The sequence below is a fragment of the Canis lupus genome, chromosome 29 (genome assembly GCF_048164855.1).
Source record: "Canis lupus baileyi chromosome 29, mCanLup2.hap1, whole genome shotgun sequence".
NCBI lineage: Eukaryota > Metazoa > Chordata > Mammalia > Carnivora > Canidae > Canis > Canis lupus.
Genome location: NC_132866.1, coordinates 19511055 through 19533817, shown reverse-complemented (window position 1 = coordinate 19533817; position 22763 = coordinate 19511055). Strand labels below are relative to the sequence as shown.

Below are 22763 nucleotides of genomic sequence, written 5' to 3'. Positions count from 1 at the left end.
AGAGATTCAAGTCCTGGTCTTGAAAAGATCATAGAACTTAGACACTTTGCATGGTTAGGCCAGGTTCACCTGAAGGCCTTGGACCATCTCATGAGCTCTGTGATGAGGGGGAGGGGCAAATGACTCGAGTTTTCTGGACCTTTCCCTCATCTGTGGGGAGAGCTCACGGGGTTGACTGGAGGCATAACAGCAGGTGAGATCATGATAGAAAATATTTTGCTCTCCCTGAAACCAATATACGGCAGCTATTTTACTGACGTTCATTCATGTATGCTTGTAACTTTAATAAGTAAAGAAATACTTGTATGTCTGTACAAAGAGGAATTCACACTTAATTGTCTATAATAGCCAAATCGTAAAGCCAACCAGAGTGCTCACCAACAGCTCCACGTTTAGCTGTGATGTGCGTGTATATGACATACGGCGCAACAGTTTGAAAGAATGGGGTAGCTCACAGGAACTGACATGGAAAGATCTGCAAGAACTAGTATTAAGTGTAAAGGGCAAGTTGCAAAATAGGACAAAATGGTTCCATTTCTGTCAACCTACAAAAGAAGATCTAGAAGAATTCACATCAAGTGATTTCATTGTGGTTACCCGCCAGGAGAAGGGGATGTGGTTAAGGAAGGTTGCCTAAAGGGGGTTTTACTTTATATCCTCTAAATTCAAGAACACCTGAGGATTTGAAATGAATGATGGCTCTTTTTTTTCCCCCTTGGCTTTTGTACCTCTTCAAGTCTCAGTTTATTTTTCTGCAAAATGAAGGGTTTGCACTGGGAGATAGTTGATGCTCCTTCCATTAAAATGTTGTCATTGTGGGATCCCTGGGTGGCGCAGTGGTTTGGTGCCTGCCTTTGGCCCAGGGCGTGATCCTGGAGACCCGGGATCGAATCCCACGTCGGGCTCCCGGTGCGTGGAGCCTGCTTCTTCCTCTGCCTGTGTCTCTGCCTCTCTCTCTCTCTCTGATGACTATCATAAATAAATAAAAAAATTTTTTAAAAATGTTGTCATTGTGGTAAAATACACATAACAAAATTTACTGTATTAGCCATGTTTGAGTTGATAGGTCAGTGGTGTTAAGTACATTCGTGCTGTTGCGCAACCATCATCACCATACATCTCCAGAAATTTCTCATCATCCCCAGTGGAAACTTTGTGCCCATTAAACACTAACTTCCCCTCCCTTTCCCCTCCCCCAGCCCATGGCAACCACTACTCAGCATTCTGTCTCTATGAATTTGTCTGTTCCAGGTATCTCATAAATGGAATCATAGTTGTCCCTTTTGATCTATCTTACTTCACTTAGCATAAATGTCTTTGTCTATGTTGTAGCATGTGTCAGAACTTCATTTCTCCTTAAGGCAGATTAATATCCTTATTGTAGATATAAAGCACCTTTGTTTATTTATTCATCTGCCAGTGGACATTTGAGTTGTTTCCACTTTGGCTGTTGTGAATAATGCTGCCACGCACATTGGCGTACAGATCTCTATTCCAGTCCTTTAATGCAGCTCTTTTGTGTATATACCCAGAAGTGAAACTGCTGGGTCATATGATAGCTCTATCACTGATTTCCATAGAGACTACACCATTTTACATTCCCACCAACAATGCTAAGGGTTTCAATTTCTCCACATCCTTGTCAACACTTCTCATTTTCTGCTTTTTTGAAAATAGTTACCAAATGGGTGTGAAGTGGTATTCCACTGTGGTTTTGATTTGCATTTCCCTGATGATTATTGATGTCGAGCGTCTTTTCATGTGCCTGGTGGCCATTTATGTGTCTTCCTTGGAGAAATGTCTGTTCACATCTATCATTATTTTTGAATTGAGTTGTTTGCTTTGTTGTTGTTGAATTTTAGGAGCTCTTTATATATTCCGGATGTGAATCCCTTAATTTGTAAATATTTTCTCCAATCCTGTGAGTTGCCTTTTTTCTCGGTGACAGTGTCCTATGATATACAAAGTTTTAAGTTTGGCTGAAGTCCAACGTATCTGAAGGAATGAATTTTTAAATATTTACAATAAAAAATAAGAAAAGAAAAGGGGGCACTGGGATGGTTCAGTTGGTTAAACATCTGGCTTCTGCTCAGGTCATGATCCCAGCATCCTGGGATCCAGCCCCAGGTCAGGCTCTCTGCTCAGTAGGAAGGTCACTTCTCCTTCTCCCTCTGTTTTTCCACCCTCCTCCCTGCGTCCTTGTTTGTGCTTGTGTTCTCTCTCTCTCTCTTAAATACATTTTTAAAATCTTAAAAAAAAAAAAAAAAAAGAAAGGAAAAAGAAAGAACAAGAGGATAAGGCAGAGATAATAGAACAGCATTTGTGTTTTGTTAGCCTTTGTTCCATGGCCTACCTCACCTGCATGTCAGCCGCCCTAGCTCAGGAGAACAGCCATGGCAGGCCAGGCTGGGTGGGCTCTGGGAAGCCCCAGCTTGGGCCCAGGGGCCTGCTCATCAGGAGTGGGTGTGTGTGGAGGAGCCCATTACCCTGGGGTTTCCCTGAGACCTATACATGAGGACAAGTGGGTGGGCTTGTGGGTGGGCTCAAAGGCAGGAAGTCCTCAGTCAGGAAACCTGTGGTGTACCCACCTGCCTCTCTCAACCTAGTTCGGTGAAGGTGAAATTCCAGGCCCCAGAGCCATGGCTCCTAAAAGCATCTGTCCCTCTGCCCTCTGCTCCCTGCAGTCCTTCCTCACCTACCACTCCTCGCCTTTCTTTGGTTTCAGAAGGGGTTTTGTTGTTGTTTTTTACTTTTTCTGATTCTAAAAATACTCTGCCTCTAGCAAACTGACCAGAGTCGAAAAGCTAAGAACTAACCACAAGGCTAAGACCTTGTGGTGATGACAGTTCCCAATCACAGAGTGTGAAGCTCGTGCCAGGAACTGTGCTCAGACGCCCCCCACGCTTCCGTCCAGCCACCAGACATTCCCGGAGACACGAGCCCCATTTGAGGACCAAAGGAATGGAGCCGTCAGTGAGGGGCTGGTGGGAGCAGATCAGCTCAGGTTTTCTGCTTCGAAAGCACATTTCTGTTTTAGCCTGTATTCTGCTACTGTTAATATTTGAATTTAAATTTTCTAGGCTTACAAATAATTGTTTTGCAGGGCACCTGGTGGGTCAGTGACTTAAGCATCTGACTTTGGCTCAGGTCATGATCTCAGGGTCCTGGGATCAACCCCCCTGTCGGCCTCTCTGCTCAGCTTGTGCTTGTGTCGTCTCCTGCTTGTGCCCTCTCTCTCAAATAAATAAATAAAATCTTTTTAAAAAGTAATAATTGTTTTACATTTCAAAATTCCCCTTAGACACGTAGAGTCGTTTGGGTATTTTAGGAACAATAAGATATGCTATTTATAAGATCATTTACTCATAAAACAATCACATCAAAGGTTATTTAAAATTGTTTTTTAAAAAAATCAGGTGCACTGTTGCTCCTGCCCCAACCCTGCTGCACTGCACTGGGCATTGTGGGCAGTTTTCCTTCTTCCAGCAGGTCTCAAGAGGGAGCAGCTCAGCCAGGTCTGAGGCCTTGTATGTTCTCTAGATGCCAATTACTGGGTGAAGTCCTCACCTCACCACATTCTGGAAAGGGGCAGAAGTATGGGTTTCCCAGACGCTGCTGGGAAGGTGCCATTTGTCTCTGGTGGGTCTATTCCAACCTCCAACTCTAGACAAGGCCCCAGAGACACCCCAAGCACAATGGAGTCCCTACCTGGTCACCTGGGCCTGAAATGGGGCTGAAGATACCACATCTCCAAGACTATAAGACGAGATGGCAGCAGGTTTTTTTTCTCTTTCATCAATAATATAATATGAAGCTACAGAGAAACAGAAGTAGAATATTTATCTGCAATCTCATGATGTAGAAAGAACAATTAACCTATGTTTTGTGATACATATACATGTGCAGGGTAGGTGGGATGGGTAACGCATGTGTTTTTAACCAAAAAAATGAAATCACACTACCTTTACTGTGTTCTTACCTTTTCTCTCTTAGAAATATGTAGATGTCATAAGTGTCTTCCTGGCTGTGTGACCTTGCAAAACTTCATCAAACTCTCTGTGTCTTGATTTTCTTCTGTGTGAAATGGGGATGCTCTGGGGAATAAAGAAATTGTTACCTGTAAAACTCAGAACTGAGCCTGGTTCATAGTGTGCCCTCAAGAAGTGTTAGTTGTAATTATTTCTATTATTATTTGTCATTCTTTTTTTTTTTTTTTTTTTTTAATTTTTTTAAATGTTTATTTATTTATGATAGTCACAGAGAGAGAGGCAGAGACACAGGCAGAGGGAGAAGCAGGCTCCATGCACCGGAAGCCCGATGTGGGACTCGATCCCGGGTCTCCAGGATCGCGCCCTGGGCCAAAGGCAGGCGCCAAACCCCTGCGCCACCCAGGGATCCCTTATTTGTCATTCTTAATGGCTGCATAGAATTCCATTTATAGACCAGTAGATTTGGTTCTCAAATGGGTTATTTGCAATGTTGGAGACATTTTTTTTTAATTTATTTATTTATTTTTTTTATTTACTTATGATAGCCACAGAGAGAGAGAGAGAGGCAGAGACACAGGCAGAGGGAGAAGCAGGCTCCATGCACCGGGAGCCCGACGTGGGATTCGATCCCGGGTCTCCAGGATCGCGCCCTGGGCCAAAGGCAGGCGCCAAACCGCTGCGCCACCCAGGGATCCCCTGTTGGAGACATTTTTGATTGTCACATGGGGTGGAAGGTGCTATTGGCATCTAGTGGGTAGAGGCCCGGGCTGCTGCTAAACATCCTACCACTTCCAACAAGAAGTCAATAGTGCTGACATTGAGAAACCCTAGTCTAGATGATTCCTGATTTGCTTGACCCACTCACTCCCTATCGTTGGACATGTACTTTGGACTAATCTTGCTTGTTCCACACCACACTGCAACAGATATGCCAGCGAAGGCCTTAGGCAAGAGGGAGAAGAGATCCTGCTATGGGGGGCGTAATATGGAGCTTTGGGAAGGGCAGAGTGGCTGTGCTCATATCCAGCCTGGGACAGTGGCTGGGAAGAAAAGTCTGAGATGCATGGCCCTGGAGAACTTGTACACCTCCTGTGGCCCCGCTAAAAATAAGGTAAAGCACAGACCTGGGTCACGTCAGTGGCAACAGAGGGACAGACTCACAAAGAGCTGTCTGGCTGAGATAAGGGAGGGAAGTACACAGCCCATGTGTGTTATGCTCCTGGGTTAGCTGTGTGTGTGTGGAGTGGGGAGGATGAGTTTGGGATGTCTTTGTTATCTTGTCTCCAGACTACAAACTAAAACTTATAAACTTTGGACACCAAAAAACACTTTTTTAAAAAAGATTTTATTTATTTGTTCATGAGAGACACAGAGAGAGACAGAGATATAGACAGAGGGAGGAGCAGGCTCCATGCAGGAGCCTGATGTGGGACTCGATCCCAGGACTCCAGGATCACAGCCTGAGCCAAAGGCAAACGCTTAACCACTGAGCCACCCAGGTGCCCCCAAAAAACACATTTTTAAAAGCACTGCCTTGCTGTTAGCTGAACCTGTAGTTCTCATAAAGGGGCTCCCCTAGGTCCCAGAGGTTTTGATGGGCTGGGGCAGAGAAACCCCTGAATGCAGGGCTTCCCGAGCTCTACCTTTAAGGCCTTCCTCTGGTCTGGTTGCTCCCTGCCTCCCTCCTGAAGAGCCCCAGCCTCACCCGGTTTCTACAACCCACATGGGTGAGATGCTCCTCCCCACGCCTGCAGCCCTCAGAGACCCTCTGGTCATTATACCCTCAGCTCCTCTCCACCAGGCACTGGGACAAAATGAGCAACGCAGACAAGGCCCCTGTCCTCACAGGGATGGACCATAAGCACAGAAACAAGTCAGTAAGCGGGTGGTTCTGAAAGGTAGAATGACTCACCAGGTATCTTCTCGGAGGAGAGGACAACGGAGCCGCAACAGGGTGATGAAAAGTGTCACCATGTGAAGATTTGGAGGAAGAAACTTCTAGCAGAGGGAACAGCAAGTCCCAGGCCCCGTGCTCATTTGAGGAAAAGATAAACACATTTTATAGCAGGAAGTCTCGACCACGGATGCCTGGATGGCTCAGTGGTTGAGCATCTGCCTTCAGCTGGGGTGGTGACCCCAGGATTCTGGGATCGTGTCCACATCGGGCTCCAGGCAGGGAGCCTGCTTCTCCCTCTGCCTCTGTCTCTGCCTCTCTCTGTGTCTCTCATGAATACATAAATCAAATCTTAAAAAAAAAAAAAAAAAAAAAAGAAAGAAAGAAAGAAAGAGAAAGAAGAAAGAAAGAAAGAAAGAAAGAAAGAAAGAAAGAAAGAAAGAAAGAAAGAAAGAAAGAAAGAAAGTCTCAACCATCTTACCCAAAGCTGCCATTTGGTGGGGGGAAGCAGGCAGGGGCCAGAAGGAGGAACCAGTAGCTAGACCCTCTCCTTCTCCCCATGGCAAGTCTGCAAACCCCCTCCAACAGGGGCCACGGGAGCATAGAACAGTCCCAGAGGATCCCGTGTGCAGATGCTCAGAGCCCAGAGCTCAGGGTGGCATCGCTGCCCCCCGGCCCTGCCCCAAGCCCGGCCTCCTCGACCACAGGGCACCGTAACCATCAGCAGCTTGCAGGCAGCTCCCCTTGCCGTGGGTCACTGGACCGAAGCGCAGAGACGCTGAGTGAGGCCCGCGTAGCTGCCCGGCCTCCCTGGGAGGCTCACAGGGGCCCAGCTCGTCGCCCCAGGATGAGAAAAGCCGGCATGAGCTAGAAGAATAGGACTTGCAGTTCTCACTGCCCAGCGTCCCGGTTTCTGCGTTAAGAAACCCAACGAACTAAAATCTTCTTTGAGGCCTTCATCTGGTCCTTGGGAAAACAGAATTCTAATGAACCAGTTTAAAGGTGACCATGCTTCAGGCTTTCACCCAACGGTAAGCAGTTTAAAGGAGAAAAGCCCTTGCAGAGAGGGATGGAAAGCCCGCACAAAACACCACTGGCGCTTAAACAGAGAAAAGGTGTTCAATGATCTCCTATTAAGAGAAATGGAAACTAAAACTGCTCTAAATGCCAGGTTTCCCCTGTCAGTTTGGGAGAGACCAAAATGTGCTAATATGGGGGAGGGTGGGGTGGGGGGTGAGGATTGGAAGGACAGTGATGCAGGGCTGGTCGGTGATACGTTACAAGATTACCTTGTCGTCCCACCTGGCTGTTCTCCTAGGAATTTATCCCGCAGACAGGCCCACGGGTGTGTTGTTTGTAATAGCAGATGGCAACCTAAAGTCAAGGTCCGCTAGGATGGGAGTGGCGGCCTTCCTTACAGGATGGCCGCACAGCAGAGGACCAGGCTGGGAAAATGCATGCGGAGGCTGGCCGGCTCTTCCTCCAAAGACTGGGCTTGGACATCGCAGCCCTCTGAGGGCCCCCATCCCCTAGAGAGCACGCCAGCTGGCTAGAATGCCCGGTTTGCCTACAGAGCGAGGGACACGGGAGCCAGAGCCGCAGCGACAGGCCACGGGGACCTCAGCCTGATTTCACTCTGCAGGCGGCTGCTGCTCCAGGGCACTCACTCAAGGGCCAAGCTCAGGCCCTGACCCCTCAGGCTGTTGGTCCTTCCTTGCTGCTCTACCCTGCCTTGTGTCCTCAGGTTAACCCAAGACATTGCTCCTTCTCTTGGAGAATATCCTCTCTGTACTCAGCTTTCCCAAAATCCTGGCCATGCCATCTCAGGGAGTCTACTCTGGGGCTGGGCTAATTTCCCAGGAACACTTGCCCTGTGACTCAGCTTCCCTGGGATGAGTCCCCCAGGCCCCTGAGATGCTCCTCCTCTGTCCCCTCCTCACTGCATTTCACAAACCCACCTTTTCTTGAGAAGCAGGGTGGTCTAGTGGTTAAGTCCAAAGGCTCTGGTCGCCAACTGTCGGGGCTCCAGGTTTGGTCCCAGGATTCCCTAGTACCTGTGAGCTTGGTAGAGTCACATACCCTCTCTGTTCTCAGTAACAGAGCTGCTAATAATTTGCCTTTAAGATCTCCTTAATAGCACTTGGCACAAAATGCGTACCCAATAAACATTACTATTATTTTATGGGCCACTGGGAAGCTGGGTGGAGTCAATCCATAGCATCTTGGGAGGAAACTTATTTCCTCACAGCCTCCCTGAACGGAACCAGGAGGAGAAAGTCATCTGGCAAAGCTCTGCCCAGCCACCAGCCACTGTGCCATGTTGGCCTTTGTGCTTTAGGAGCTATGGCTGGAATCCAGGTAAGGCCCAAAGAGCACTCCCTCCGCGCTGTGAGCCAGCCCTCCCAGATGGGCAGGACTGAGGAGGCCAGGCTGTGCTGGGGCCTCTGGCAGAGGTTAGAGGAACTAGGAGAGGGTGAGGCTGAAGCCTGGTAAGGGCCACGCAGCTATGTCACCCAGTGGGGCCTTATGATTCTAGCCTCACAACTGAAGCTCCCTCCCCTGTTCTCTCCCACTGCAGCTTCTTAGTACAGCATATGGGGCCCCCAACCCCTCACCCCAGCCTCCAGGCTTCTGCTTCCCCACCCCAGGCCCAGAGCCCCTCTCAACCTGCCCTGCCCATTCACCAGCCTCTCTTTGCTCCTCCCCCTTCCCTCCCCAACCTCCCCCTGCCTCCTCTTGCTTCACTTCCTCCCAGCTTCACACAAAGGCACAGGCAATTCTTGGCCATATGGCTCTACTATTCTAATAGTCCCCAGATTTATGACCACAACGCAGCCGAGAAATTGTCAGGTGCTCCAAGACATGGTCCTTGGCTTAAAGACACATCTGCGATGAAAGCTACCCTCTGGAAGCCAAGGACGGAAGTATCACCTGCGATTTTCCTTGTAAAAACCGTGGTAGCAGTGACCCAGGGGGCTTTGTGCTGCCAAGCGTCCTGCAGCTTCCTTAGCTCTGAGAAGGCCTGTGCGCTGGGAGGAGAGGCACATTCAGCTCCCCCAGGCTGGGTATTAAACAAGTATTAACTGAGAATTAATTGAGGACAACGAATGAGCCCTGGGATAGGAACTCGCGCCTTGGGGCCCTTGCGAGCGCAGACTCCGTGCATGACCTGACCCAGGGTGGATGCACGTCGCCCACCCACTCGATCGGCCTGCACTTGACACCCTTGTCTCATATCACTATGGGGCCTTGCCCGCCCACCCCCCGGACATGGACACTCACGTGGACTCACATGTCGGGCAGATAAGCCGCCCATTCACACACGCTCACCACTGCCTGGCGACCCCCGCATGTGACAGAGCCGCTTCACATTTATGCACAAAACGGCTCCCTTGGGCCGCAGAGAATTCTCCACTCACGCCTCCTACCCTCTCACTTCCACCCACCCACCTGCACCTGCACACACCCCTCGCAGGTGCAGAGACGACTCCCAGCCCCCACTTTCCCCCGTGCACCCACCACTTTCAGACCCTGCCCTGAGCCACATTTCAGTCTGACTCCCACGGCTTCCCGTCACTGTCCCTCACGTGGCCACTCGCGGACGCCAGGCAGCGGCCCACGCGGCCACGCTCGCACCCCCCTCTTAGCACTCCGAGTACAAGTCCCGTGGGGGTGAGGATGCTGGAGCTTCTAGGAAACTAGCCCCCCCTCTCCTGGAGGCAGGGGATTCTGATCCCACCCTTGCCCCTGAGCTCCTAGCCACCACCACCGCCAGCCCCAGGCTGAGCTCAGGAAACCTCAGGGGAATAGGTGACTGTCTCACGCTGGGCCGCCGGTGTCCTGGAAACCCTTCCTGTCCCGAGCACACCCGCAGGGTGCTCACGGTCTGGGGGAACCCATTTGGGGTCTGGCTCAGTAAAGGAACACCTGACCATCAGCCTCTGCCTAGAAGCTATTCATTTCCCCTGTGTTTGCCCCCCATTTACAAACCCATAAAATGTAGGGAGGCTTTTCCTCAACAGGTAGCCTTGGGACCCAGCTGCTGTCCTCCATCCCTAGCCACTATTTCCTCTTTCCTGAGGCCTCCAGCCTGGAGGCAGGGACACACTCAGGCAATCCCATGTACACGCTGATTTCCCTGCTGATTCCCCTGCCCCGGGTTGATGGGGCCCAGAGCTTCCAGCAAGAAGCCTGGGGTTAGGGCAGGCCTGGCTCCACAAATAGGCTTTGAAGGGAGCATTCAAGCTGGACCCCCTGCCTGAAATGTCACCTACTGCCTATTATCCCACCGTGAAAGCTCCAGTCCTTTGGGTTTTGAAGATGTCACCTGCTTGGTCGGACATCCCCTCACCTTCCTCCTGCAGAGGTCATCACATCCTTGGCCCGTCTCCATCCTATTCCTCGGTCTGGGGGAGGGTGAGATGGCTGGACAGGAGAGGCAGGAAGGAGCCAAAAAATAAATCCTCCCTCCACTCTGTTTTGCTGGAAGTGCTGAGCATCTCCATGGCAGCTCTGTGGCTTACAGGACAGAGCCAGGCTTTCAATGAGATCCACCCAGCTCTAGATCTAGTCTTGCAGTTTGATAGCGGTGGGAACTTGGGTGGGTGTCTTTATCTCTTTGAACCATTCTTCATCTTTAAAATGGGGATGCTGAGGGGTACAGAATAAATTTGAGAAGTTCCTCTGTGCATGTCAGTGTTCAATCAATAGCTGGCCTACAGAGAAAGTAGCATCTGTGGTTCTAGGCATCTTTGAGCCCCAGGGTAGGAAGTACCAGACTTGTCCCAGAGCCTCAGGGATGCTGCATGTGGCTCCAGAGCCCAGGCTGGCAGTGCCAGCCCAGGCCTGAGAGCAGCCTCGTTGGAATTGGCCAACTAAAGCCAGGTGGAGGCAAAGCGCCTTGAACCCTGGCTCCTCTGTTGGAGACCAAATTCTGTGTGTGTGTATATGGGGGAGAGGGGCATGGAACCCAAAGGGGTCCTGTCTGCAGCACAGAGAGGCTTCCCTGTACCTCACCGCCAGGACCTTAGCCTGCAGGGATCCCCTCGCCACCAGTAGGCTACAGATTTGCTTATTTTGCAGATTTAAAAAACTTTTCTATCATCCTCTCACCCAATTATCACTGCAGCCCTTTGGACCTAGGAATTTTGAATCTCTATTTTTTATAGATGAGGATCAGAAAAGTGGAGGGGCTCCACAGGATCATACAGCTCTCAGTGATCGCATAACTGAGATTCCTACCTGGATCTTCCTGCTGTGATGCTAACCCTCTGCCCATCATGCCAGGATGTCACCAGGTTTGCCAAAGGCAGAGGGCTTAGCATGAGTGTGATTTGTCCCTCGGGAATGGCAACCATGGGCATCTACTTTATTCAGTGATAAGACACCCCTTCTCCCCAGATGCCCCTCCCTATCCCCTTTACCATCAGTTCCTTTGGCCACACATGGGGTGGGGGGCTGTACACTGCCTACTTATCTAACTCCATTTGTCCTTCAGAGTCAGCTCAGGGGCCGTCTTCTCTGGGGAGCCCTCCCTGACCCCTCTCCCCCAACGAGCCTCACTCTGTCAGGCCATTATCCACTCACCATCGTAATGGCCCTTTCTTGTGTTCCCCTGGAGTAGTAAGTGGGTGAGCTCCACAAGGACACTTACTGTACCCTGAGTTCAGCAGCACCAAGGCAAAGAGGGCTCTTTTTAAGTGTCAGCAACCCATCACACACTGGCTTAGGTAAGAGGGAATTGGTTGGCTCATATGAACTGGAAAGCCAAGAGGGATTGATCTGGCTTTGGACAAAGCTAGAAACCCAAAAGATGTGATCAAGAATCTTCCTGCCACACACAAACACGCACACCTGCTCCTCTCTGTGGGGCCTCTGTTCTTAGATTCTCCACAGTGGTGACCAACATGGTGACACCCAGCTCCGGGCTTCCGTCCTACAGCTGAATAAAGGCTGCATTAAGAGAGCTCCTCTTTCTCAAGAGTGCCGGCAAAGCTCCAGGATTTGTTCTGACTGGCCAGGACTAGCTTTCATGCTGCCTCAAGTATCTGGAGCTCAGATAACCCCACTGAAGCACATAGAACTGGGGAATGGAGGGGCTGGGGCATGATTCTCCCAAAGAAAATAAGATCACTTTTACCAAAAGAAAGCAGAATAGGCCCAGGACACACAAAAATGGTGTCCAGGAAAGCAGGGCTTCTTAAACTACAATGAACACACTTTGGGATCAATGAATCTCTTGGGGATCTTGTTAAAATGCAGGTGCTGCTTTAGAAGGTCTGGAGTGGGGCCTAACAGTCTGCATTTCTGGCAAGTTCCCCAGCTGCTGCTGCTGCTCCACTGGAGTAGTAGAGGCCTCTTTGAGTGGCGAGGGCCCTAATGCACCTGACACCTGCCATGAATAGACTATGTGCAACAGGCGAGGGGCACCAAGATGCTGATAGGAGTCGGTGCCCGCCTTGGGTCCTTCCTCCACCCAGGACCCAGCTGTGCCTCTCTGATTGTCCCTCATGGTAACCCACCGAGGCGGGCAGGGCAAGCCTTCCTTCCTCTTCCTATTTTGCAGATGAGAAAGCAGAGGCTCCAGTAAATTTTGCAACTCTCCTAAGTCACACTGGTGGCAAGGAGTTGGGCTGGATCCCAACTACCTGTCGTTCTGAAGGACTCACCAGAACCCGTCCCACACTTAGAAATGAAAAGAGAAGCAGCCCACCATGCTATGGTCACATTTCCCCAGGATTGGAATTTGTGTCAGCTGAGAAGGTGCTGAGGTTTTTATAGCCAACGTGGACCCAGGTGACCTCCTGGCTCTGCTGTTTGTAAATCAAAGTTGCAAAGGCAAAGGTCATCTAGGCCACCCCTCCCCTGCTCCATTGGTTATTTTTAGCCTTCTCTCCTTTATCAGTTTTCTCCTTCCTGCTCTCCAAGAGTTGTTATCATTATGTAATAGATACAGTCTCACCCACGGTGGGGCCAGTCACACCTGGGCTCCGAGGAACAAAATGTGGGTGTCCCTGGCACTTGATGCCACCTGACAGGGTGGGCTGGGCATTTGCAAATGATTTGAAAGAGGAATCCTAGGCTGATCTATGGGCCGGCACCAGAGAATATGATCATTAGGGAGATCGAATATGGTATGAGCTACTGAAGAAGGAGGGAGTTCCTCATCTGTTACGGGTTGAAGTGCATGCCCCCCAAATTCATACATCAATGTCCTAAGCCCCAGTACTTCGGGTGACCTCAGTTAGGAAAAGGATCTTTGCAGATGTAACTAATTAATTAAGACGAGGCCATTCCAAACTAAGGTGGGCCCCTAGTCCAATATGACTGGTGTCCTTAAACACAGCGGGCATTTGGATGCACACACACACACACACACACATACACACACTCACACACAGGAAGAGGACACATGACAACGAGTGAGGAGATGAGGGGATGTAGCAGAAGCCAAAGAACTCAAGCGATCACCATCCAACCTCCAGAAGCCAGGGAAGAAGCCTGGAACAGAGTCCCTCACAGCGTCAAAAGGAACCAACACTGCTGACACCTTGACGTCAAACTTCTAGCCCCCAGAACTGTGACAGTATATTTCTATTGGTTAAGCCACCGGATTTGTGGCACTTGATTAGGGCTGCCCTGGGACAAGAATACACCATCTCTCGAGGTGCTCAAGCTGAGGCTGGGGGCCACTTGGCAGGGTATCATCCCTTGGAAATATTATGCAAACCACCTACATAATTTAAAATATTCTAGTAGCCACATTTAAAAAAAACAGATGAAATGGATTTTAATCATATATTTTATTTCATACAATATATCCAAAGTATTTCAATAGGCAGTATGCTCCTAAAAGGAGCTATTAATGAGATGTTTAATATTTTTTTTTGTTTTTTACAAAGTCTTTGAAACCTAGTGTGTTATTTTCTACTTAAAGCACCGCTCAGATGAGATTAGCCACATTTCAAGTGCTCAATAGCCATCCATAGCTAGCAGCTACCATATTGGATAACATCATCCAGTTCCTCTCTCCTCTGTCCGTGTGGCTTTTTCTTTTTTTTTTAAGAGTCAGAGGAAAGGCACAGGGAGAGGGAGAGAGAGAGAGAATCTCAAGCAGGTCATGGAACCCAGAGCCCAACATAGAGCTCCATCTCACAACCTTGAGATCATGACCTGAGCCCAAATCAAGAAGCAGACGCTTCACCGACTAAGCCACCCAGGCACCCCATGTATCTGTGGCTTTAAGCATTTTACTGATCCCGTTAGAGCCTGTTTCCTCACCTATAAAAAAGGGAACCTCTACAGGATTGGCATGAGGATTAAGTAAGAAGGTGTCTGTGTTTAATTGGTTCCTTGCATCGGGTAAATTCCTAGCCAAGCACTGTTACAAACCCGTTGGCATCAGACCTAATATTTAAAGACCTTCCCACTCCAGAGGATCACACAATGACTGCATTTCTCCCCAGGTTCATCTTGAATCCCCTCCATACCCACACCCACCTCCAAGTTTCCCACTCAGACCAACCTGAGTCCACCTCCTCCTGGAAGAGACCCAGCTCCCATTTTAAGAGACCCAGTGAGAATCTCACAATTTAACACACAGCTGTTCTGTTAATTTTGTTACTACAGTTGAGTGGAAGCTTTAAGTCCCCCGAGGGCTGGGATATGCCTTCTCTGGTTTCTCCTCTGGTCTCTGAGTTCTGGGCCCATTCAATCACTCAATCAGGGAACAAACTTCTTCTTCTTCCTTTTTTTTTTTTTTTTTTTTTTTAGGCAACAAACTTCTCTAATGCGTGAGCACCAGTCCCAAGTCAGCCACTGGACCCTGCCAGACCTACAGTAGGTGACAATTAATGGTATGCAGGCTGATTACCTAGGCACACCTCTCAGAAGCCCACAAGGGGGTGGTCTCTGGGGATCAAGACCCACAACAGGTTATAGAGTAGCTGTAGTTCTGGGCCAGCCCAGGGAGTGGAGATCCTAGAACTTCCCAGGAAAAAAAAGGCCAAAGGTACCAGCAGCAATGCTGTCCAACATGCCTCGTGGTTTGCATGGGCTGGGATGGGCCTCACGTGGGTCGCCCAGCATGTCAGGCCCAGGATGAGACTTGGGTCTGGCAGGACACCAAGGGCTGCCCTTTGAGCCAACTGCCCTCCCCATCTCTCTCTTGCCCAATGGCATTTTGTGGCTTATTTACAAGTCGCACCCTGATAGAGGCCTGACTGGGCAGGGTAAATGAGTCACCAGCACCTCTAGGAGAAGCCTCACTGGGGGAGAGTCACAATCACGCCAGCCCAGCCCAGGCCCGGCCCCTCCTAATCCACTGCTCCCACCCCCAACATACACAAACAGTTCTGTTGGCTCGTGATCACGCCAAGGCTGAGCCTGGCACGGGACAGGGAGAGGCTGGCTGAAACGACCCATCCTGTGGCCATACAAGGCCTCCCCACTAATGTTTGTGTGAACAGCTCTCAACTCCCTGTCAGGGCTCTGATTCAGCCATCTTCCTTACAAATTACAGGGGGCCTTCCCCCTACCCCCAAGCCATCCCATCCCTATCTTCCCTGCCAGCTCCTCTCTTATTCATGGAGATGAAAGATGGTTGTAAAATCAGACTATGCCACCTACTAGCTGTGTGGCCTTGGTCAAGTTGATAAACCTCTCTGAACTCCAGATTCCTCAACTATAAATGAAGATAGCAATAATGTCTACCTCACCAGGCTGTTGGGAAATTTAAGTGGGACAATCTGCATCATGTGCACGGCATAGTGAGTGGCACCTTAGCAAGTGGATAGCTTAAATGTTCTTATCTGATCACGGCAGGGGTTATCATCATTTGTTTTGTGTAACATGGCAAAAAGCTTATCCTGCTACGGGAATGCACATTCCAATCCATGGCAAAGCTAGGAAACACGATATCCATTTTACCTGCCTTTCTAGGATTTTGCAGCCTATGACTTTTTGTTGAGGAATCTGCACTGATATAAGCAACTCATTCATTCTGCAAATATGTACTGAGCACCCGCTAGGAAGTGACGTGTTCTTGGCGGTCCCAAGAGTAGAACTGGGGAATGTGCACAAGAAGCTGTGCCTGGCAGCTGCCCAGACCCACGTCATGAAAGTTCCTTTCATGCTTTGTTGAGGTGATGGCAGGTTCTTTGCCTGTGTCCCTGGATAGAGATCCTGGCAAGGCCTGGAGCTGATGTCTAACGAGATGAGGCAGAAGGGGCTCATGCTCAGAGATTTGGACAGCCCTGGTGTTGAGGTCCCTGTGTCACCTAACTCTCATGATCTTGGGAAAGTCAGTTAGTCTTACAAGGCCTCAGTTTCCTCCTCTTCTAAATGGGCAGAACAATCCCTAGCTTGCGACCACACAGGACAGCTGTTAGCTCACATGCGTGGAGGCCTCCCACTAACTGTATTCTTCCTTCATGCATCGACTTACCAACTTTTTTTTTCTTAAATTATCTACTCTCTTTTAGCTACTGTGGAGAAGCTGGAGGAGAGGAGAACGGACTCAGGGAAGAACTGAGCCCCAGGGTTCCACGGTGAGGAGCCTCGGTCCATTGTCCACTTCCACACATTGATGTTGGGACACACAGACAAGTTCTCGGGAAGAGCTGACCTTTCAGTCCAGCCCCGGTGACTAGCAGCCCCTCTGGGCCCAGACCTGGTCTAGGTGAGAAGCAGCAGCTCTTGCTCCTGGGCAGATGGCCAGGGTGTACCGCACCCCCTGCCTGGACCCCAGCCAGCCCTCCCCACTGGACTCGTGACCCTCTGTTTCCTGCTGCTTGGCAGGAAATGAGTTCTGAGAGAGGACTGTGTGGGCTCCAGACAGCACACCCCCGCTTCAGGCAGAAAGTAGGAGGAAGAAGGGGAGGTCCCAACCATATCTGCCCCCATCCCTCAGAAAAGCGATGCTTTTATTCAAATCCTCCCAGCAGATTTTTGCTTAGTAGTCTGGAAAGAACTGGAGCATGTGGCCACTCCTGGCCGCAAGAAAGCCTGGGAAAAAGGGAGCAGGATGATCATGACCGGCTTAGACCAAGGATCAGCAACATTTTCTACAATGGGCTAGAGAGGAAACGTTTTAGACTGTGGGGGCCACAGTCCCTGCTGCAACTACTCAACTCTCCCTGGCTGTGTGAAATCGGCCACAGACACAGAGCAAGTGGGTATGGCTGTGCTCCAACAAAACTTTATTGACATTTACACTCGAGAATCATATAATGTTCATGTGTCACAAAATATTCTTTGATTTTTTCCAACCATTTAAGAAAATATCAAAAACCATTTTAGCTCATGGGCCACACAAAACCAGGAGGCAGCCATGTTTGGCTCTCGGGTGGTAGTTTGCCAGTCCTTGGCTTAGACCAGTCATGATCCATTGCCTGGGGCTGAGCACACTGTCACTCCAAGGAAGGGTGTGTGTTTGGTATGTAGTGTGGTATATGTGTGTTTACCAACACCCACTTGGGGTGTATTACATGAGCAACTAATAGTGTTCCCCACAAGCCATATTGTCACTGCACAAGAAGATTTGGATCCAAACCATCCAAACTTGAGAGCCTGCCCTCTTAGCCTCTATGCTAACATCCTCTGCTCAGAGACCTTAGCTCACTATGAAGGTAAGGCTGGGGGAGGAGACATGTAATCAGGCATCAGGATTTGGATGTCACCAAGATGGCTCACGCAGGGACACAAGCCTATACACTCCTGAGACTTTTCAGTGGCCTCTTCTCTTGGGAGGACCCGGATGGGAGATCAGAGGAGCAAGGGTACAGGGAGGAAGGGGGACCTCCCACCTCCCTCCCTCCCCATGGGAATGCACATCCCCCCCCCACACCACCACCAACTGTAGGGATCGGGTGGGGGCTTCCCTCCGGCCCTGGAGCAGGATTTCCGTTTCCCTTGACATTGATAGACCGGAAATTGGGTCTTATTCTCATGGTAGGAAAAGAAGGCCTCCCACTCTCCCTAGCTTCCTTTTTGTCTTGCTTTTCCCTTCTGCCCGTTCCAGTACTGAAGAGATTCAGGGAGATATCTAACAGCTGAGGAAGCCTGAAAAATATGTAAGCTAAGACATGTCATCCTTTCAGCCATTAAAAATTTTCTTTAGCTCCTACCAATTGATTTATTTTTAAAAAATTCATTTAGTTCCCATTGAGCATGAGCTAGGCTGTCTTCCAGGGAATTTTACGTCCCAGGACTCGTGTAATCCTCCCAACAACCCTGTGAGGTAAGGGTCATTAAACTCATTTCACGAAGGTGGAAACTGAGACCCAGAGAGTTTACTTACATAATGGCAGAGCCAGCATTTAACCCAGATCCAACCAACTCCAGAGCCCCTCTCTCTGCTGTCACACACTGCCTCTGCCCCATGAGAGTCTCCGGAAAGAGGAGGCAATGGAGGATGGGGAGTCAGAGCTCAGGTCCTGGAGTCCAAGAGACTTGAGCTCAAATTCTGGATGAGAGGTATATCAGTTGCTTTCCTGGGCAAGTCATTTACTCTTAACCTCAGCTTCCCCTCCTGGGGGAGGAGGGGAGATCTATTCTCTTTTCCTGCCATGATTTCTCCTTGGGAAACCACTATTCCCCATTCCTATGGTTGTCCTGGCAGTTATCTCACTTGCCAGCTGCAGGAGTGAGCACGTGCCCCCGCCCCTGCCAATTAGATGATCTTATTCTCCCAGCCTTTGTGATGACTTCAGGGATAAGTGCCTGTGACTAAATCCAGCCAATGAGAATCAAGCTGAGGATTTTTGCTAGACCCTTTAAGAAAGACTCTCTTTTTGCTTATTGGGGTGCAAGCCTAGAGCTGCTGCAGGTGGCCATGTCACTGCACATGAAGAGCCTGCCTAAGAAAAAAAAAAAAAAAACACAAAGAAAAAAAAGAGGCAGAAATGAGAGACCCTAAGAGGAGAAGATTCTCAATGACTTCACCTGAGCTCCTGGCTCCCATTATGCCTAAGATATGCCCTCTGTTGTCTTAAATATAGAAACCTACTCATGTTTGTCTCTGTCTAGGTAGTCTGAGATGTTTCTCTGACACTTGCAATCAATAGAATGAAAGCCTTAGGAGGGCAAGGATATTTATCTGTCAGTGCTGGGCACACAGAATGTCCTCAATAGACCCGAAGAGCATCAGATACAGCATGCCTCCTCATGGGACATTGTGGGAATAAAGCGGGGATGGATGGATAGGCAAGGCTTGGCCCCCGTACCTGACATAGTGAGCCTCAACAACCATGGTCTAAGCCACAGTGCTGCCCTCCTACAGCTGCCAGTCCGGTGGACTCTCCTCCCCACTGTCCGAAGGCAGGTGCAGGGACAGCTAAGTCAGGAGCAGTGATGGAAGACTATGAGTGGAAACCACAGTTCTCAAAGCTACAGAGAACACAGAAAACACTGCAGACCTGGTCCCTGACCTCCAGGACTCTGTCTGGCATCACCTAGTCTCTGTGGCTCCCTGCCACATGCCTCCCCACTACCCTGAGCTGGAAACACTAGGCTGCTTTTGTGAAACACCAGGCCACCCCATAGGCTTCCGAAGCCAGTAGTGGACACTAGCATCCATGCCCCATGGCCCCAACCACAGCCTGCTGCGTGTATCATTTTTCTAGTATGCCCTGATCTCTCTGTGCCCCCCTGAAATCCTTGTTGCTGACCTGCCCCACTTCCACCTTACTTCTGGTAAGCACTCCATACTCCAGCCAAGGAGTATCTCTAACATCCTGGAAACCCTTCAAAGGCTGTGAATCACCTACCAGGTAGAGTTGCTAGGAGCCCTCCCAGATCTGCCCCTTACCCACTTCTCCAACACCATCACCTCCAGGGCCAGCTGAGATGCCCAGATACCTAGGACTCACTATCAGGCTTGTGCAAGTGCCTCCCCTGCCTCTCTCTGGTCCCAGCCTGGACATACCCCAGAGTCACTCCAGTGGAGTCCTCAGAAGGCCCCAGATAATTACAGATTGCACTGCTTCAGTTCATGGTGGTCTTTGGCCTGAAATGTCCCTTGCACCACCCCTTGGGCCTAGCTTATTTTCCTTTAAGATTTCCTTTAAATATGACCTCTTCCAAAAGGCCGCTGGGTGGCTTAGTTGGTTATGCATTGCCTTTGGCTCAGGTCATGGTCTAGGGGGCCTGGGATCAAGCCTTGTATCAGGCTCCTTGCTCAGCAAAAAGTTTGCTTCTCTCCCTCTGCCTTTTCCCCACCCCACTCATGTTCTCTCTCTCTCTCAAATAAATAAGTAAATAAAATCATTTTAAAAAAAATCATTCCCTCCAAAAAGCCTTCCCTGAACCTTCCTTGTCCTTTATGGTCACCCTCAGCTCAACAAACCCACTACACCACATTTTCTACCATTCAACTCTAGCCTCTTGAGAGTAGGACCCAAGTCTTAATTTGTATTTGTTGCCGCAACACATAAGTAATTGATGTAAAACACTGACACAGTGTCTAGGTCTCCCTTAAGATGCCCTGGACTACAAGAAACAGAAAACCTTACTCAAGATGACTACAGCCATGTAGAATGTATTATCTCACACAAAAAGGTCTTGGATAGAGTGTTCCAGGATTGGTTAATTCAGGAGCATCATTGAAGGCCCAGATTGTTCAGGCTCTATCATCTCCAGAATGTCAGCAACATTCTCAAGGGGAATCTCCTCCAATTGCTGCCACCCTGTCCCAAACCTCAAATCCTCACACTAAGATACAACAATACCTAGCAGAAAAAAGAGACATCTCTGTGTGTCTCATTTTGAGAACCAAAAAACAAAAACCTTTCCCAAAACCCACCCCCTGACTTTTTCCCACAGTTCATTGGCCAAGATGGCATCACAGGCCCACACACACACCAGTCTCTGTAAGGGAAATGGGATGCCCCAACTGACCAGGTAGTCAGGAACCTGGCTGTGTGGCAGAGATTACTCATGCCCAAATAGGAAAGGGGAATGGCCATCAGGGGCAACTATGTCTACTCCCAGTTGCCACATAGAAACTATACAATGAAGACTGGCTATTGGCTTTTGGACTTGGACAGACATGGTGACATAGCACAAAGAGCAGTGGGTCCAGGGAATTGATGAACAGCCTTCGCTCTACCATTGAGAACTTGAAGACAGAAGGTCTTGGACTGGGTCCTACTTCTGATTTTTGTGCTTGGGTGACACTCTGTCCAGCCCACGCTTGAGCTTCTCTAGTGACCACATTTTCTACTTCCTGTCACCCTGACCCTGGCTAGTGCAGAGCTGGACATACCAACTCTGGGTTTGCCAGACAGCCAACATATGCCCCTCAAAAGCCTTCCGAAAATATGTCTGCTCCCTGCTCCCAACAAGCACCCCAAAAAGTTACTCTTTGAATCCTGTTCTTCTTGTCATTTGCAATCTAGGTAATTAAACTTAACACCTCCAGGGTGATTAAAAATTAATTCTGTGTTCAACAGGCCCGGAAATGAAATGCAGTGGGAACCACACTTGGTGTTCCTGGCTGGATGTAATTAGAAAATCATCCTACTGGGGGGAGGAGAGTAACTAAGGCACTGTTGCAGCCGCAGAAGGTGCTGCTTACACGGTAACAAACCTCTTCTTGACCCCTAATTATTTAGGATTATGAGGCTGTTGCTGATAGTTGCAGGGTACAAGCAGTTGGTTTATAGGAAAGGTCTTTGCTTCTAGATTGGCAAGTGATCGTGGGCACCGCTTCTGTCTCACTGGTCCCCACTGTCTGTGCAGCCCACAGCCATCCCTCTGCCCATCCCCTCCCAGCTGTGCCATCTGCAGTGGGCCAACCCTGGTACTGTCCCTGCACCCCCACACCTGCTACCCCTGCTGCCCCATCAAACCTGCTCTGGTCCTCTCCTCAACCCTCCCTTTGCTTCCAGCTACTGTCCCCCAGGGGTGGTCCTTGCTGCAGACCAGCTACCCCTGGGAAGTCTTCAGTTCTCCTTGTCTCCTAGGCAACAGCCTGTTGCTTGGGATGCCAGCCCGGAGGCTGGCATTCCAGGATGCCACAAAAGGGCATTTCCTTTCCCTATCCCAGAAGCCACCAGGGGCCTTCGCACCTCCCACACCATCCAACTTTTCCATCTGGTGCCTCTGAACACCGTGGGCAGCAGGAAATATCTCTTTAACCCTCGAGGGCTAGAATGCCTTACTATTTTGAGGAGCCTGTGGCAGAAACCACATTTTGCACAAGATGATCCTGTCCCTAACTTGAACTATTTAACTGCAATAAAGCATGAGGAGAAGTTCTAGTTCTTTCTTGACCTTCTGGAAGGGCTAGGACAGTGTTGTCCAACACAGTAGCTACTACCCACATATGGCTATTAAATTTAAATTAATTTAAATAGGATAAGATTAAAAATTTGGTTCTTCATCTGGATATGTGGTTTGCGGCTACCCTATTGAGCAATGCAAATATAACATTCCACCATCACAGAAAGTTCTATTGGACACTGCTGCCCTAGAACACAACCCTCTGAGCATGGGTACAGACCCTTGGCCATTTACTCTGTGATCCTGAGCAACACACTTAACTTCCTGAAGCCCCCCCTCTGCTTCTTCCTCTATAATAATAGCTATCTCAGAGAGCCATGAAGTGCAGAGGAGAGAATCCGGGTACACTCTCACAAAGCATCTGATAACAGGAAGAGTTGATACATAGAAGCTATTGATTCTTGGAGTAGAGGGCACAGCCTGGTGAAGCAGGAGTATTTACGGTAAAGGAGACCAAGTTGTAGCCCCAACTCCATCACTGACCATAAGCCATATATGAAGGCTGTGATCCATCCAGCCTAATTTAAAAGAACAAATTAGAAAAAGCCTAAGTGAAATAGAAAATCCGACACATATTTTTCTCTAGAGTCTGGACCCAA

At 49.3% G+C, this 22763-nt stretch overlaps 2 long non-coding RNA genes across 6 annotated transcripts; one reads left to right on the top strand and one right to left on the bottom strand.

Moving 5' to 3' along the window:
* Positions 1 to 263: 263 nt before the first annotated feature.
* On the bottom strand, positions 264 to 18511 carry LOC140620880 (uncharacterized). Of its 5 annotated transcripts, XR_012020611.1 has the most exons (5): positions 6365 to 7832; positions 3980 to 4094; positions 3709 to 3814; positions 1682 to 1952; positions 264 to 969 (listed from the first exon to the last, which is right to left on the bottom strand). It is a non-coding gene; the product is annotated as an uncharacterized lncRNA (long non-coding RNA). The 5 variants fall into 5 exon arrangements; XR_012020610.1 differs by lacking the exon at positions 6365 to 7832 and adding an exon at positions 18182 to 18511 and having other exon boundaries at positions 264 to 1952; XR_012020608.1 differs by lacking the exon at positions 6365 to 7832 and adding an exon at positions 7842 to 8480 and having other exon boundaries at positions 264 to 1952.
* On the top strand, positions 6401 to 18005 carry LOC140620881 (uncharacterized). Its single transcript, XR_012020612.1, has 3 exons — positions 6401 to 6914; positions 14656 to 14721; positions 16365 to 18005. It is a non-coding gene; the product is annotated as an uncharacterized lncRNA (long non-coding RNA).
* Positions 18512 to 22763: the final 4252 nt, after the last annotated feature.